Source organism: Equus quagga, chromosome 17 (assembly GCF_021613505.1).
Source record: "Equus quagga isolate Etosha38 chromosome 17, UCLA_HA_Equagga_1.0, whole genome shotgun sequence".
In the NCBI taxonomy this organism is placed as follows: Eukaryota; Metazoa; Chordata; class Mammalia; order Perissodactyla; family Equidae; genus Equus; species Equus quagga.
Window position 1 is genome coordinate 29,244,679 of NC_060283.1, and position 14,125 is coordinate 29,258,803.

At 45.3% G+C, this 14,125-nt stretch overlaps 1 long non-coding RNA gene across 1 annotated transcript in view; it reads right to left on the reverse strand.

The window, feature by feature from the left end:
• Window positions 1-7,851, reverse strand: part of LOC124228877 (uncharacterized) — a 16,633-nt gene extending 8,782 nt beyond the window's left edge. The window contains exons 1-2 of the long non-coding RNA XR_006885806.1: window positions 7,768-7,851; window positions 3,912-4,040 (exon numbers count right to left, since the gene is read on the reverse strand). This is a non-coding gene — a long non-coding RNA (uncharacterized LOC124228877). The remainder of the gene's footprint in view (window positions 1-3,911; window positions 4,041-7,767) is intronic.
• Window positions 7,852-14,125: the final 6,274 nt, after the last annotated feature.

The following is a 14,125-nucleotide window of genomic DNA, read 5'->3' on the forward strand; positions in this document are numbered from 1 at the left end:
CACAGTCACTAGAGTTGTGCAAATATGACCACCGTCGCAATTTGGAAGACATGTCGGCATATGTAAAGTTAGGAGTTTGGATTCGAAAATTTCTAAACTTTTGAACCCTGAAATTTGAATTCTATCAGCCAGCTGAGTCATTATGACTTCAGATAGTTTTATTTTTTAATCTTAATATCTTAACATAGTATCTCACACATACCAAAGAATATGTATACCCATATCTACGTTATAATGCCCCCTGATACCGAAGCACACAACCCATTACCCAGTGCAAGGACTAGAGCATCACCAATAATCCCCTTGCCTGTGTGCTTCTCCCTTATGCCCGTCACCTGCTTTACTCCCCAGAGGAAACTGCTGCTAGGAATTTATCATTCCCCTGCTTTCAAAGAATAGTTTTTACTTCACATGTACGCATGCCCAAACAAGCTCTGCTTCTTTCTGAGCTTTATATGAAGGGTATCATAGTGCACATAGTCTTTCTGAACCTGCCTCTTTCCTACTTAACACTGCCTTTCTCAGTTCATTCACGTTATTGCGAGTAGCTGTGGTTCATTCCCTTTCACTGCTGTATAATAATACAGTGTGTGAAATATGGCACACTTGGGTTGTTCATTTTCTTGGCAGTGGACATTTGCCTCATTTCCAGTTTTTTCCTATGTCAGACAGTGCTGCAGTGAACATTCTCATATATTTCTCCTGGGTATATAACCAAGGGAGGCTTTGACACATGTGTTCCTAGATACAATTAAAAGAAAAGAGTGTGTGTGTGTGTGTGTGTGTGTGTGTGTGTGTGTGTGGCTGACAAGTTCCCAATCAAATCTTCTACCTATTTCTCCATGGCTCCTTCAGTGGGCCCGTTTGTGGACCACTGTTGGAACCCCTAGTAATCAATACTCTGCTGGCTGTTTAACGGAGTCCGTCTCTCAAGTGGGAATACAGAGGCAGGCAAAATCGGAGCATTTTTAGGAGGTGAATTTAAATTTAAAGCTGCAGGCTTCTCTCCTCCAGCTCACATGGCAGCACCTTGGAGTGCAGCTCTGATGGTGGTTAGACAGAGCCCGTGAAGTCTTTGATCTCTTCTTTGAGCGATAACATGCCAAGCTCCGCCCCACCTCAGCAGGCTGTCTGCTAGACTGAACAGCTGTTTGATAGAGGAAGTTATAGGACGTCACAAGAAATCTGTCCACCTACCCCAAAAACCACTGGTAGCCCCTTTAGCTATACCCCCTTGCACCGCAGTGGGCGACTGTGGAAGCATTAAGGCCAGTGTCTCTGAAAAGGACAAGCTGTGTGGCTGCCATCTAAGGCATCTTCAGGGCACCTCTCCTTCCAGGCACAGTGACATAAACAGGTACTTCAAAGAACCACAGGTGACAGAAGGTTCAGTCACCTCCAGGGAATCTTCCATGAGGTGCCGTCCCCACTTGTCACCTCTCAGCCCAGACAGGAAGGCATGGGTGGAGAGGCCCACACGTTTGACGTGAGCCGTGTAAGAATAGAAGACTGCGGCGTTCCTGGCAAAAACACAAGTGTTTTTAGCTTAATACCTTTCTTCCTGTTAGTTTTTTAAGTTCAGTTAATTCATCTTCCCACTGAGGCAGTGGGAGACCATGTTTAATTCCCATGTCATTGTAAGAAAAACTGAACCACAGCGTCGGGCTTAAATTCAAGAGTATAGGTTGAGTCCACGAACATAAAGAGAATAAAGCTATTCAACGTAAATACTGTTCTTACTCTCAAACATTTAAAAGCAACAACTTTTAAACTCTTACAAATTCCATGAGGCAGACACATGAAACGTTATTGCGCTCCTCCCCCACTTTTTACTGTGTCGGAATGAATACACAAAATCTCAAGATCTATTTTTGTTCGTGATTCGGAGTAATCGGTTTTTAGCCTTCCAAATGTTGTCTGGAAAAATCCAGTGGCCTTCAGTTAAGGAAAAAATAGAACTGTGTCGTCTGTGGTCCACTCCTTTTGCCGCATGACCTGGCTTTCCTGGAATTCTCCAACTGCTCCCGTCACTCAGATGTTTTCCAGGCCTAGATAACATGTCGCTCGCAGAGGGAAGCGCCGGAGTTTCCGAACTACCTCCATCTGAGTGAGGAGTTCAGGTGGAACACAGTCTCCCTTCTCCAGAGGCTTACCCTCCTGCCCACAAACCTTCCTCTCATCTTGCTGAAGAGGACAGAGATCATTCCAGACTGTAAGGCCAGAAAAGACCTTGGAGAAAGATTACCCGAAGTGTAGCCATGCCTTTTTGCACATGTGGAAAATGATACCCTAGGTTAAAATGAATTAGAGGTGATGCAGTGGCAAGCCAAGGTTAAATCCTGGTTCTACCCCTTTCCCAGCTATGAGCCAATGGATTGTTTACTTAGCTTCACTTTTCTCATCTGTGGAATGGGGCTAATCATGCCTGTGATATAGGGGATTTGACGAGAGAACATCCATAAAGTAGTCAGCGCAGTTCTTGGCACATAGTAAGTGTTCCATCAATGAGAGCTATCATCATCATCATCATCACCATCATCATTATCATTATCACTGTTATCATCCTTGGCATTATCAGTCACAACTTCCTGGTGACTAAGCTGGAAGAAGCCATGCTTGCTCTTTCCCAATTTGGCCTCTTTTCCAACCATATCACATGGACATCAGCATGTAACTCACAGCTCATCTGGCCTCCCAAACATCTGAGATTTGTTGATAGACCGTGACCTCTCCTGACTCAGCCTGGGATAACCCTAGTTTTACTCCTAGAGAAGCTTCCAGAACATCACGAGCCTGGGCTATCTGATGTCCCAGATGCCCCTCTGCACTTTCTTCTGTTACTTGCCAAGGTTCTGATGCTTGGCAGTGAGGGAAGTCGCTGGATCTCTTCAGGGAAAGGAAGTGAGTCTCAGCCTGGCCAAAATGGCCTCTCACCAGGATGGGAGCCTGAGCTGGCTCTTCCAATGGGAAACAGGACATCCAGAAATGAAGCAATTCTTTGCTTCACTGGAGAAGTCCCTCGGGGAGCCCCCAGCTTACAGTGTTCCATGTACTAGCAGAGACAAAAGTCATGAGAAAGGCCATTTCTGTGGAATGTCCTTTTGGGAGGGTCCCAACCCAGCAGGACCCTCCAGAACTCCCTTGGCTGGGTCGATTCCCAGCAGCTTCCCTTGCCATCATGCTATTCTCCTTTGCCCCGTCTTCTTTCACAAATGACATTTGCTTTTTCCCTCAACGGTTTCAAGAACAGAACTTGGGAGAAACTTTTTGGAACTTTTTGGTTTGGGGAGTCATACATTGCTGTGCTAGAATCATCTCAAGATGGTGCCCCTCCACAGTTTTCAGCAGCTTCGGGCAGGACCACAATCTTAGGAACCTACTGTTTATTATTAATAGCAGCTACTATCTTAGATGGAGATCCCTAGAAGCAGAGCCTGAGACAGGATTCAAGTTCACGTGGTTCTTTTGAGGGAGTCCTTTTTGGGAAACCCCTGTAAGGGCCTGAGGGAAGCAGGATAAGGAAGGGAAAGGGCTGAGCAAGAAGATAGTCTCAGGGAAAGTCTAACTTTGCAGAGGGCACTGTGCTCATTGTGCTCAAGAACCCTAGGTGATAAACCAGCTGCCGTCTTCTGCAGGTTTGTTGTCATGCCGAAAGGGAATAGAGCTCTGGGAAGGTCCTCACCTCAGATGTCACCTAGCTAGGTGTCACCTCAGCTCAGAAGTCATTGGCCAGAATAAGCCATATGGTCCCACTCAGCTTCAAGGGAGAATGAAATGCAATCCCACTACATTCTCAGAGTGGGGGAGATCCAGAAACATCTGTTGAACAGCACTTACAAATTGGCACAGTCCACTTCTCTGGTCACCTAATATTTGGTGTACTCTGTTTTCCAAATGTAAAATGGACTCACCTCCTCCCCAAGGCAGGCCACATCAAAGTCTCGTCCAGTCATGGCATCAAGCTCAAAGTCCAGGATCTTGAGGTGATGCATGGAAGTTCCTACATATGGTTCAGATGTGGCTCCTGTTGGCCCAGAAATCTATGAAAAGAAAATGCAAGTTCTCTGCAGCTGTCCCCCAGTCCCCGCATACTCCAATGGCAGAATAGGGACACCTTAGTCACATCTGGAAATGGGACCAATGGAAGACTTACAGGTCACTGAGCCGTAGCGTTTCAGAACTCCCAGTGGGCAGACTTTAGGATATCCCCCTACACTAAGGGTAAGGAACATTTCTCGACTGGGTCCTGTTCTGGCTCCCTGGGGGGGCTTCCCCAGTCCATTTTCCCCCATGGCCCTCAATTCTACTTGCTAGGAAGTCCTTCCTTTTCCATTATACTCCATTGGTGCATGTGAAAAGATCATTCAGGAATAATCTCTCCTGTAGCAATGGCCTCAGCTCTCTGCTTATAGAAAGATAGTGTTCAGGTTCCTTTTAATCAATTACTGGATTCCTTTAAATCAACTCCTTTTTGATCAGTTACAGAGTTTTCTAGTTGAGGCTCAGGTTTTCTTTGGCATCACAACTCTTAAAAAAATCTTTGCTGGTGTTTTATCTATTTGACTCTAGTCAGCTTCATATGCCAATAGCCACACTCACAGCTCGTCTAGAAAGACATCCCTTTCTCTTAACTGTGGTTACCTTGAGCCAATCAGGCTTAAGGCAGAGAGCTATGTTCCAGGATTTATTTTTCCCTGAGCCACTTTTTTTCTTTTTCTCTTTTTTGGTGAGGAAGATTCACCCTGAGCTAACATCTGTGCCAATCTTCCTCTGTTTTGTATGTGGATCACCGCCACGGTATGACTGACAAGCGGTGTAGGTCTGTGCCTGGGATGCGAACCCACAAACCCAGGCCACTGGGGTGGAGCGTGCCAAACTTAACCACTATGCCATGGGGCCAGCCCCATCTCTGAGCCATTTTTTTAAAATGAAAGAATATGCTGGCTGCCATATTAGTTCCTGCAGAAGTTTTAACAATAGGTTTGATGACCATGGACTTGATCTGACTTTGCTTCTGGGGCTAGATTGGCTCTCAGTGCATAAAGCATCGCTCTATTTTATCTTCTGTTCTTGAGGGTTGAGAAGCAGATGCCTCTTCCAGCTCTACAAGTGTTCACAGCCCTAGCATCTCTCTTCCCTCTGGCAGGTGATGAAAACGTTTGATATGGTCACTGTGCCATTCAGGGTCTCTGAGTGGCTGTGATGACAGAGTCTGTCTGGGACCTGTGATGGGCATATAGCATGAGTGAGCAATAAACTTTTGCTGTCCTGGGAATTTTCAGTTTAGAGGTTTCCTCTGTATTGTGGCCTCATCTGGAAACAAAATTAAACCATTCTTATGAGCCAGTAACTCCCCGATGACGCCTACGGAAATGATAGATGTTTAACTGCCCTGAAGAACAGGGAGCTCGTCAGCAGAGAAGGTTCCAAAGGTGGGGTGGTGGAACGGCAGCAGAGATTGAGTCAATCTTGGCTGATAGAAGGTGAGTTGTTTTTCTAAGATCGAAACTAGGGAGTTTCAGAATCATGAAAATTATTTTTTTTCCTGCACCAATTTAAAATTAGAAGTGAGATTTTTAAAAAACAGCTGTTATTGGAAGTGAAAATTATGAATTGGTTGATAAAAAATGACCAAACACTAATGTCACTCCTTTATTTCAGCCCCTACAGAATGGGTCTTTAGGTATCCTTGCAGAGATGGAAGTCAGGAAGACGCATATCCCTCCTTCCCCAGCTGGTTCCTGCTGCAGGGAAATGCTCGTACTGCCTGGTGGAGCACATCCAGAGGGTTGTTGTCGATATCTATCAAGCTTGTGTCAATACCTATTGATTTGGTGCCAGACGTTGGTCTACGTATATCTTTACCTTTGGTCTACGTATATCTTTATCTATATCTTCACAACAGCTCTAGGGCATGGGTCCCTTTATTAACCCCATTTCACAGATTAAGGAAGTGACACCCAAACATGTTAAGTAAGAACCCTCAGGCATAATGTCTGCGCAGTAAGTAACAACCAAGGAGGAAAGGAGACCTCTCCTCTGTTTTTCTCTTGGATATTTGGAGGCTGGGAGGCAGATCAATTTTGCAAGGATGCTGCTCCCACAGCTTTCATGCACCAGCTCTGCCCCTAGACACAGCTGCCATGTTCTTACAGCTGTCACTCTCTCTTCACGTCTTGCTTGTCTGTTTGTTACATCACACAGATTCAAAGTCCTGGGGAGAAGGGGCCTTTTGGCCAAGCTATTCTGGCGCAAGCGTAAGTCTTGCTTTTGTGTTCCTCACTCCCACTCACTGCCCATTTTGTGCCTCAAGACATGGGAATCTGCCGGACTCCTTCTCAGAGTGACTCACTCTGCGCACACTTTGGGCTAAAGTTTCCTGCCCCAGCTAGACCAGGAGCCCCATCTACATTTGCTTTCTGTCTTCCAAAATCAGTTGCTATCTTTTTCTGCTCAAGAGCCTTCTTCTATCCTCTTTGTCTTTGTGGTCTACACTCTTTCGCTGCAGGCACCATCATTTGACGTAGACTTAGGATGGAAAATATCTGAATGAATAGATCCAACCTGTTGACTTTAACTGAAAGTCTGAGATGGAATATTTATTCTCAAATGGGAACAATAGAGCGTGTTACACCTGCTCACAATTAGCAGTGCCAGGCCAGTGTTTAGCAGCCTCTGAAACACCGCTCACTTATATACACCGCTGTGTACGAAACTCCCGTGCATGCCACTGTTCCACTAACTGACCAGGTCCACGTCGACATCTTCTTGATGTGCTGCTAACTATTTAGCAGCTGGCCTGGAGAATAGATTTCCAGCTTAATTCTAGGTTCTGACTTGGATTAGAAGTAACCAGACATCATATACCTATTCGAACACCCTGGAAAAACCTCCAAAATCCACAACCAGTGAATTAGCCACATAAGCTGTCTCTCCCTATGATTCTGCCATATAAGCTGTGTCTCTCACTGTTATTCATTTGTGTGTTCAACGTATTACGTATTCAACATACGGAACTGAGCACCCACTTCGTGCCAGGCATTCTTCTCAGTGCAGAAGACACTGCAGGGAATATGAAGCTTATTATGAAGGCTAGATATCCAGCTACTGGTTATTTGAAAGCCTCACGTAATTGTAAGAAGGGAGTCGGGAGAGGGATACCAGGCATTGTGCACCTGAGCTAACTTCCTTATACCCAAACCAAACAAGCTGGTGTATGTATGTGTGTGTGTGTGTGTGTGTGCATGCATACACATGTGTGTGTGTGTGATATTTCCTCCTGGAGTGGGCAATGTGAGATGCACCTTTCCAAGATTTGCTCTTCATCTCCTTTGAATTCCTGTCCATCTCTCTTCCATTAATCCATCTGTCTCTGGTGTCTCTACAACCTTCTCTTGTTCCTACCCACCAGCCCTTCCCACAGAAATAATAGAATTTCTGCCCATTTTTGCTCTTTCTGTTTCCCTCAGCTTCCCCAGCCATCCGTGTTGGATGTCAATCGCTCTTCTCCTCCTCCAAGTTACAACTGCTCCACAGAGAATGGTGGGCTCTGCCCCCGTGTCCTCTGGATCCCCTGGGGGTGAGCCCTTGTCTTTGGGACGTGGAGGCAGGGGAGGAAAATCTTGGTAAGAGAGCGCCATCCTGGGTGGTGGCTGGGTTTCCCCTGAATTACCTAACATCGAACATATCTCACCACCTCCAGGCCTGATTTCTTTCAGAAACCCCCTGTCCTGACCTAGAGAACAAACACCATTTTCTTCCACTCACCTGGATACTCCTCCCAGCAGAATCAATGCCGGGGACTTAGATATGCTGCCCGTTCTGACGGCTTTCCTGACATTTCCTTCTCCATTTCTTAATGAGATTTAAAGAATCCTCGGAGGAGGAGAGAGCTCTTCCTGAACTCTAGTAACCTCGCCTGAAGTTGGCCCTTGAGCCTTGAGTACCGCAAACCTGTCTCTCCACTTCTGCCTGGATGGCTTCCCAAGGTGTGGGCCCGGGATCTCTGGAGCTCGGCCCGGGAATTCCAGCCCCATCTCCTGGCTCTCTCCATCTAGGAGCCCCTCTGAAGTTCGGCTCTGGCAGGGCCTTTGTGTAGTAAGACGTTGGCACTAAGAAGCCTGTATGTTCTACCCTTCTCCAGAAAACAGGACAAGAGCCTCTTTTCCTTTCTGATGGCTACCCGGGTGTGAGGTTTTTAGGACCCCAATTCTTGAAAGAGTTTAGGAGGGACTCAGAAACTCTTGGAATACCTCTAACTTCCCCTACATCATGGTTCATATTTTGCTTAGGTCCCTACTATATATTCCCATAAGAAAAACGTTGAGGATGGCAGGAAGGAGGGAGGAAAGCGTGGGCATCTGCTATAGTCCATGCGTTTTACATACGTTATCTCATTTGGTCTCCAGCAGTCTTTCTGGTAGCAGCTACCATTCCCATTTCACAGATGAGGAAACTGAGGCACAGAGCCACTAAGTAACTTGTGTAAGGAAATACAGGGAGTAAGTGGGAGGGCTGGATTTGGACTCAGAGTCTGGTTTTAAAGACTACCATTTTCCAACTAAACCTTAGCTGCCTTTCCTGAGGTTCTTGCCATTTCTCTTTAGGGAGCGAGGGAGGAGGAAGTGGTTTGGACCAGACTCCTGGAAAATAGTAGTCATCACATAATGAGGCAAGCAGTCCAGAACCCTGAAGGGGCGGGACTGAGGAGGCGGCATGGGAGCCCTGGCGGGCTAACTGCTAGTGTTGAAGACCAGCTGTTAAGACAGGCAAGGAATGGGGCTGGAAGCTGGGTGCTGGTTGTTGGGAAAGAAGTATGGCTAACCAGGCTCCCTGTTCCCGTGACCCCTGCCCCCAGGCGTCACAAAATCATATTTACACATGGCCTTCTCCTTCCTCTGCCAGTAAACACGGCATCCATGAGGCTGTTTACAGCTTCCTAAATTAATTCTATCACCAGTCTGGCCTAAATGGTGAGTGTATCTTCACTTCCTCATCTACAAACTCTCCCTGTGGTTTCTGGAAGCCTCCTTTGGCTCCACCAGGCACAGTGCTGGTGTGCTGACCTCGTTGCAGCATTTAGAGAGGATCTCTTGACTTCAGTAGATTCAATTTACCAAACTTCTGACAAAAGGCAACAAAGCATGTTAAGCCAGACTTTGGACAGAGCCGAGCTCCCTTCCAGGTTCCACCACTTTCTGTGTGTGTAGCTTGGGGACCATAATTAACCTGTCTGCGTGCCAGGTGCCTCACCTATTGAAAATGGGGTAAGAATTCTCCTTCATGGGTTGTAGGGAAGACTCAAAGATGTGCAAACCCAGGCATTCATAATCGCTCAGTAGGTGGTGAGTTCTGATGCTATCAATGATCTTCGCGTGTTGGAGCTACAGAGCCAAATTCTGCCCTCAAGAGGCTCACCGTCTCATGGAAGACACAGGCCCATGGGCCAGTTAATGAGATGGCAGTGTAAGACCTGCTTCATGGACATGTGGACAAGGTAAAGAGGCAGCACTGAGTGGAGGAAATGGCCCCAGCCTGGATAGGGGTGGGGTGAGACAACTTCCTGGAGGTCATGATTGAAGCCGGAGGTGGAGCCCCACCTCTGGTTAATCTGCAGCCACAACTTGAATGGCCCAGGCTGCCCGCTAATCTGCTTCCTGGACTCCTTGCTCGTCGGCCTTGCTTTGATAGCAAAAAGCACTTCTGTTAAAATCAAAGGGCTTCCCCACAAGGAACCTTGGATTCTGAAATATTCTGGTTCCAGGCACTCTGGGTTAATAGCAACACACAATTAAAAGCTGGTTAGAGTTTGGAAAACTGGAGACGATGGGGAAGGGAAGAGTTCAGTGCCTACGGTGTGTGTGTGGGAGATGAATTAATGTTCAGATAGGAATTAATGTTTCTGAGGACCTAACATGTGCCAGGCACTGCCATGTGTTTATCACTTCCTTTAATTCCCATACTGACCCTATGAAGGTCGTCTTGTTTTACAGATGAGAAACTGAGACTCAAAGTGTTTGAGATACGTGAGCTGGATTGCACAGGAGACTGGTAGAGTCACGATGAAAACTCAGGTTTGTCTAATTCCAGAGCACATGTTCTTTCCACTGTACCAGGCCATCTCCCCAACATGTATTTACACAGGATCCTGCTCCTTCCTTTGCCAACAAATGGCATTTATGAAGTTGTTTATGGTTTTCTACATTAATGCTATTGCCAATGTGGCCAAACGGCATAAATGTGAGAGATGCCCTTGAGCATAAGAATCTTTCAATACATCTGTCACAGATTAATTGTACTAATGGCCCTGATCTCAATGTACAATGGCCTCCTTGTAGCCACACTTTTTGCAATGTGACTTTGTAGCTCCTCCCATTAAGAGATGGGAGCTATTTCACTTCCTTCAAATCTGGGCTGCTCTTGTGACTTGCTTTGGCCAATAGTATATGGTGGAATGATAGAGTGCCTGTTCTTGGCCTAGGCCTCAAGAATCCTTGAGAGCATCTGTTGTCACTAGGAACTCTGTCAGGTCTCGACTAGGCAGCTGGGGGTATGTGAGGGACAAATAGAAAGAGACTCCAGTCATCCTAGCCATCCCAGATGAAGCCATCATAGATTTTAGCTGACCTGCTTGTTAACCACGGTCATGCTCAGCTGAGCCCTGCTCAGATCAGCAGAAGCACCCAGTGAATGGGTAGACTCATGAGAAATAATAAATATTTGTTGTATTAAGCTATGTTTTGGAGTGGCTTTTAATACATCAATAGTTACCCGGTATAACTAAAAAGTAATTTTCTTCTTAATTAGAGGTCAATGAAGCCAAGACATTTATTGTTTCATTTATTAGTCAGAACTCTGGTTTGGACTGATTGCTCCCCAGATCTGCTGGACAGCTGTCATCTCGGGATCTCCCTTTATCATCATTTTAGGAATTCCCTTTACTTTGCTTTCTGAATCTCACAGCTTCCCCTGTCCTGGTAACTCCCTTGTTTTGCTGGAGTACATCCTTTGGGAGTTGCCTGAGAATGGGTGAATAGGTTTGGAGGCAATGCACGTCTGAAATGTCTTCGTTCTATCCTTACACTTAATTTGAGGTTTAGCTCAATTAGAGTTCTGGCTGGGAGACGTTTCCCTCAGAATTTTGAAGGCACTGTTTTAGAGTCTTCTATCTTCCCATGTGGCTGTTGAGAAGTCTGATTCTATTCTGATTCCCGAACCTCTCTATGACATCAATTTCTCCTCTCTAGAAGCTTATAGGAGACTCTCTTTGCCCTGATTGTCATGAATTTTGGAGATGATGTGCCTTAGCGTGGTTCTGTTTTCATCCACCGTGCTAAGCACTCACTTGGTCCTTTTAGTCTGGATACTCATGTTCTTCAATTCTGGGGAATTTTCTAGATTTATTTCTCGGGTGATTTCTCTCTCTTCATTTTCTGTTTTCTCTTTCTGCACTCCTATTATTTGCATGTTAGAGTCCCTAGGATTTTTCTCTCCTTTTCCTATCTTTTCTCCTCTGCTTCCACGGCTCTGTCTTTGTTCCATATTCTGGGATATTTCTTCAACTTTATTTTCCAAACCTTCTATTGAGTTTATTTTTTAACTTCTGCTTTCATGTTTAAATTTTAAAGAGCTTCTTTTGTAAGGTGTTGTCTGATGGTGCCTTTTGACCTCAGCATTGTGTTTTTGTTTCCTAGACACACTGTCTCCTCTTATCTTACCAAGAGTATTAAAGATCTTTTTTTTCCTTAAGTTTTCTTCCCTGTGAATTGTCTCTGCTTCTCATGTGTGAGACTGAGCCACAGAGAGCTGATTAAGAGCCCTGAGGACCTCATGGGGCTTGAGATGTGATCTCAGCTGTAGATTGCTTTGCTGGGCCATTTCCTTGGGGAACTGTCATATTAGTATCTTTAGGGTTTTCTCTCAGTTTTATCAGATTCTCCAGAAAGACTGAGCTTCTGCGTGGAAGATATATGCTTGGCTGCCTGGCATTCTGGGAGCCAAGTTGGGGAGAAGCCTAGGGAGTCTCAACATTCCATATGTGTGGTTTCACTCATCACCATGGTTTTTCTAACATCAGCGGTGTATGCCTAGTTGCCCCTCAGACAGAGGCTCTCTCCAGGGAGTAAACTTCCAGTCTTTTGCTGGGATTGGGAAAAACAGTCACTGAGTACTTAGAGTCTGGAAGGAGGGCTGGGGTTCTATCTGCTTCGTAAACAGACTTTAAACCCATCCTCCTAATTTTGACCCTGCCTTCTCCCCAACATCCAGAGGTAGCTAATGCTGCCAATTCCTGAGCCACAGGGGGATTCTGATACGCAAATCTGGTTGCTTCTCAACTTTCCCTGCTGCTGGCTTAGGATTCAGCTTTTCCAAATTTTCTCAGTCAGTTACCAATTCAGATTTTTGTTGCTATTGTATCATTTTCCATTCTCTCAGACTCATTGATTTATGCCTTTTTGGGATATCTCTCTATTGTCTTCTTAGAGGCTTAGCTGAGGGAATGCAGCTGAGTATGTTCACTCTTCTCTCTTTAACTGAAGGCCTGAAGTAGTTCTTGGCTTTTGAAGAACTAACACTTTATGGTATCTCACTTAGTTTGAAACATGTGGATCACGCCCCTCCTATGGAAAATTAAGCTTTCTCCAAAAGAAGACCCCTAAGTGATAGAAAACCATGTAATTATTTCTTTTAGAAAAAATGAGTGTGAAGCTTCAGCCATCTCACAAACCTTTAACCTTGTGCATCGAAATTACCCAGCCAGCCAGATAATCACAGTTGCCCCCTCCCAGCCGCTCACTCCCCCTTAAATTAGAGATCCTGAGTCCATTTGCTTCCCTTTAGCCTTTTAATATTTTCCAAGAAGTGCTTTGAACTGGGCAATATACATGTCATGCTTTCCTGATTATTACCAGTCCATCAATAAATATACAAAAATCAGAGGATGGATGTGCTGTAGAAAGTCAAAGTAACAATGGTCGTTATACATCACGAACAATGAGCTATTCTTTGAAAATTCAACCAGTGATTTACAAAAAGGAATATCTATGACATAAAGGTGAAAGGACAAGGTTATTCTTATCTTTCAGTACATTTTACTCTTCTAGAGAAGTCAGAGGTTTCCTTTCTCCTACTCCTCTGCTGTACCAGCATTGCATGAACATTGGCTTATGAAACCGATTCTAGGTGGCATGGTCTCAATGTAACACTTTTGGAGAAGTGCTGCTGGAGAAATCCATTCTGCCAAGATAGAATCTGCAAAATATGGATATGAAGGTGTCTTTGCCCCATTTTAGTTTTCACCTAGTGCTAATTTAAAGGAAGCCCCCAGAAGACACAAAAGATTTATAATTATAGGAAAAATTGCATCTTAAGCTCTCAGCTTTGCAAAATTCTCAGCTTTGTCCTCTTAAACTTTGCCAAATAATGAAACACTGACCCCTCACTTTTACAGACAAGACCCAGTTTAATGACGTAGCCCAGGTCACCTGGCAAGTCACCGGTAGGAATGACATAGTCAGGTTGTGCTTCCGAAGTAACGCCATTATTTCAAGTGAGAGAGAATACATCCTATTCCATGAACTTCAGGTAGTATTGCATGGGTTTTGCAGTCAAGGATGGAAGCTGTATACCTCCCCTATTCCTATCTTGAGAGCACAGAGGTGTATGTAAGTAAGGCACTACAACTATAAAAGGAAATATCATATTTAATTCCAAAATAAGATAGAAAACATCTCAGCCTGTTCGTTGGGAATGTCTAAAGGGGTGGAAATCATCGAAACTTGCATGACTATCTATGGCCCCAAAGAGAATCTGGGGGACCCGTAGAGCCTGGGATAGCCTGCCTCAACCTGGTCCCGGAGTGGCTTGTTGCATCCGGGTCACAGAGCCTGAGTGAGCCTGTCTGGGTCTACAGCAGACCCAGGAAAGCTCTTGGAAAGCAGGGACCAGTTTGACACTGGTGGCAGTAACAACAGAGTGGCCTGATAGCCATTTTCTTTTCTTTCGACTTGAAAATGAAAAGAAAACCAGACAGCTGAATATGGAACCGGCCAAAGACGTTCACAGAAAAAGAGAAAGGAAGTTTCAAAGACCATGGCAGCAGGGAGGGTGTGAGGGTGGATAGGGG